Raw genomic sequence first — 2,500 nt, forward strand, 5'->3', positions numbered from 1 at the left:
TGGTATGATCGCATCCGACATGCAACTATCTATTTGTTCCTTATGCTTGCCCCTACTACTACTACTACTACTACTACTACTAGTCGTTGGGTGTCATGCGCGGTGGGAAAAGTCAGAGAGGTCGTGGCGGTGCTCGTGTTGTCGGGGTAGAAAGGGAGCGGTGAAATTCTTGTGTTAAACTCGTCTCCGTTGTTGAGGCAAATGTGCCAATGGACACGTGAGGGGCAAGCTAAAACATATCACAAACGTCAAAAATAAGAAAACTAGTAAACGTCAAAAATAAGAAAACGAGGTCATATAGATCACGGTCCCGCGTCATCCTTGTCACGTGGCGCAAAAATATATTTTAAAAGGGGAATGCAACACGAGGACTTCCCAGGAGGTCACCCATCCTAGTACTACTCTCGCCCAAGGACGCTTAACTTCGGAGTTCTGATGGGATCCGGTGCTTTAGTGCTGGTATGATCGCATCCGACATGCAACTATCTATTTGTTCCTTATGCTTGCCCCTACTACTTCTTCTACTGCTACTACTACTACTAGTCGTTGGGTGTCATGCGCGGTGGGAAAAGTCACAGAGGTCGTGGCGGTGCTCGTGTTGTCGGGGTAGAGAGGGAGCGGTGAAATTCTTGTGTTAAACTCGTCTCCGTTGTCGAGGCAAATGTGCCAATGGACACGGGAGGGGCAAGCTAAAACATATCACAAACGTCAAAAATAAAAAAACTAGTAAACGTCAAAAATAAGAAAACGAGGTCATATAGATCACGGTCCCGCATCATCCTTGTCACGTGGCGCAAAAATATATTTAAAAAGGGGAATGCAACACGAGGACTTCCCAGGAGGTCACCCATCCTAGTACTACTCTCGCCCAAGCACGCTTAACTTCGGAGTTGTGATGGGATCCGGTGCTTTAGTGCTGGTATGATCGCATCCAACATGAAACTATCCATTTGTTCCTTATGCTTGCCCCTACTACTACTCCTACTGCTACTGCTACTGCTACTGCTACTGCTACTGCTACTGCTACTGCTACTGCTACTGCTACTGCTACTGCTACTGCTACTGCTACTGCTACTGCTACTGCTACTGCTACTGCTACTGCTACTGCTACTGCTACTGCTACTGCTACTCCTACTCCTACTACTACTCCTACTACTACTACTACTACTACTACTACTACTAGTCGTTGGGTGTCATGCGCGGTGGGAAAAGTCACACAGGTCGTGGCGGTGCTCGTGTTGTCGGGGTAGAGAGGGAGCGGTGAAATTCTTGTGTTAAACTCGTCTCCGTTGTCCAGGCAAGTGTAGCAATGGACACGGGAGGGGCAAGCTAAAACATATCACAAATGTCAAAAATAAGAAAACTAGTAAACGTCAAAAATAAGAAAACGAGGTCATATAGATCACGGTCCCGCGTCATCCTTGTCACGTGGCGCAAAAATATATTTAAAAAGGGGAATGCAACACGAGGACTTCCCAGGAGATCACCCATCCTAGTACTACTCTCGCCCAAGCACGCTTAACTTCGAAGTTCTGATGGGATCCGGTGATTTAGTGTTGGTATGATCGCATCCGACATGGAACTATCTATTTGTTCCTTATGCTTGCCCCTACTACTACTACTACTACTACTACTACTAGTCGTTGGGTGTCATGCGCGGTGGGAAAAGTCACAGAGGTCGTGGCGGTGCTCGTGTTGTCGGGGTAGAGAGGGAGCGGTGAAATTCTTGTGTTAAACTCGTCTCCGTTCTCGAGGCAAATGTGGCAATGGACACGGGAGGGGCAAGCTAAAACATATCACAAAGGTCAAAAATAAGAAAACTAGTAAACGTCAAAAATAAGAAAACGAGGTCATATAGATCACGGTCCCGCGTCATCCTTGTCACGTGGCGCAAAAATATATTTAAAAAGGGGAATGCAACACGAGGACTTCCCAGGAGGTCACCCATCCTAGTACTACTCTCGAACAAGCACGCTTAACTTCGGAGTTCTGATGGGATCCGGTGCTTTAGTGCTGGTATGATCGCATCCAACATGCAACTATCTATTTGTTCCTTATGCTTGCCCCTACTGCCCCTACTGCCCCTACTGCCCCTACTGCTACTACTACTACTACTACTACTACTACTACTTCTACTACTACTACTACTACTGCTGCTACTACTGCTACTACTACTACTACTGCTACTACTACTGCTGCTGCTACTACTACTCCTACTACTACTACTACTACTACTACTACTACTACTTCTACTGCTCCTACTGCTACTACTGCTACTACTACTACTACTACTAGTCGTTGGGTGTCATGCGCGGTGGGAAAAGTCACAGAGGTCGTGGCGGTGCTCGTGTTGTCGGGGTAGAGAGGGAGCGGTGAAATTCTTGTGTTAAACTCGTCTCCGTTGTCGAGGCAAATGTGGCAATGGACACGGGAGGGGCAAGCTAAAAGATATCACATACGTCAAAAATAAGAAAACTAGTAAACGTCAAAAATAAGAAAA

The 2,500-nt window shown here is 46.6% G+C and overlaps 5 non-coding genes across 5 annotated transcripts in view; all 5 read right to left on the reverse strand.

Annotated features, from left to right (window-relative positions):
• The window catches only part of LOC123415744, a 119-nt gene extending 103 nt beyond the window's left edge, over window positions 1–16 (reverse strand). Inside the window, exon 1 of the ribosomal RNA XR_006615444.1 lies at window positions 1–16. This exon is cut by the window's left edge and continues 103 nt beyond it. This is a non-coding gene — a ribosomal RNA (5S ribosomal RNA).
• A 338-nt stretch (window positions 17–354) lies between these two features.
• On the reverse strand, window positions 355–473 carry LOC123415427. The gene has a single exon (XR_006615146.1). It is a non-coding gene; the product is annotated as a 5S ribosomal RNA (ribosomal RNA).
• Window positions 474–814: 341 nt separating this feature from the next.
• On the reverse strand, window positions 815–933 carry LOC123415903. Its single transcript, XR_006615594.1, has one exon. It is a non-coding gene; the product is annotated as a 5S ribosomal RNA (ribosomal RNA).
• Window positions 934–1,454: 521 nt separating this feature from the next.
• LOC123416341 lies at window positions 1,455–1,573 on the reverse strand. Its single transcript, XR_006616008.1, has one exon. It is a non-coding gene; the product is annotated as a 5S ribosomal RNA (ribosomal RNA).
• A 338-nt stretch (window positions 1,574–1,911) lies between these two features.
• LOC123416056 lies at window positions 1,912–2,030 on the reverse strand. Its single transcript, XR_006615739.1, has one exon. It is a non-coding gene; the product is annotated as a 5S ribosomal RNA (ribosomal RNA).
• Between the last annotated feature and the right edge of the window lie 470 nt (window positions 2,031–2,500).

The sequence above is a fragment of the Hordeum vulgare genome, unplaced genomic scaffold, assembly GCF_904849725.1.
Source record: "Hordeum vulgare subsp. vulgare unplaced genomic scaffold, MorexV3_pseudomolecules_assembly, whole genome shotgun sequence".
Classification (NCBI taxonomy): Eukaryota; Viridiplantae; Streptophyta; class Magnoliopsida; order Poales; family Poaceae; genus Hordeum; species Hordeum vulgare.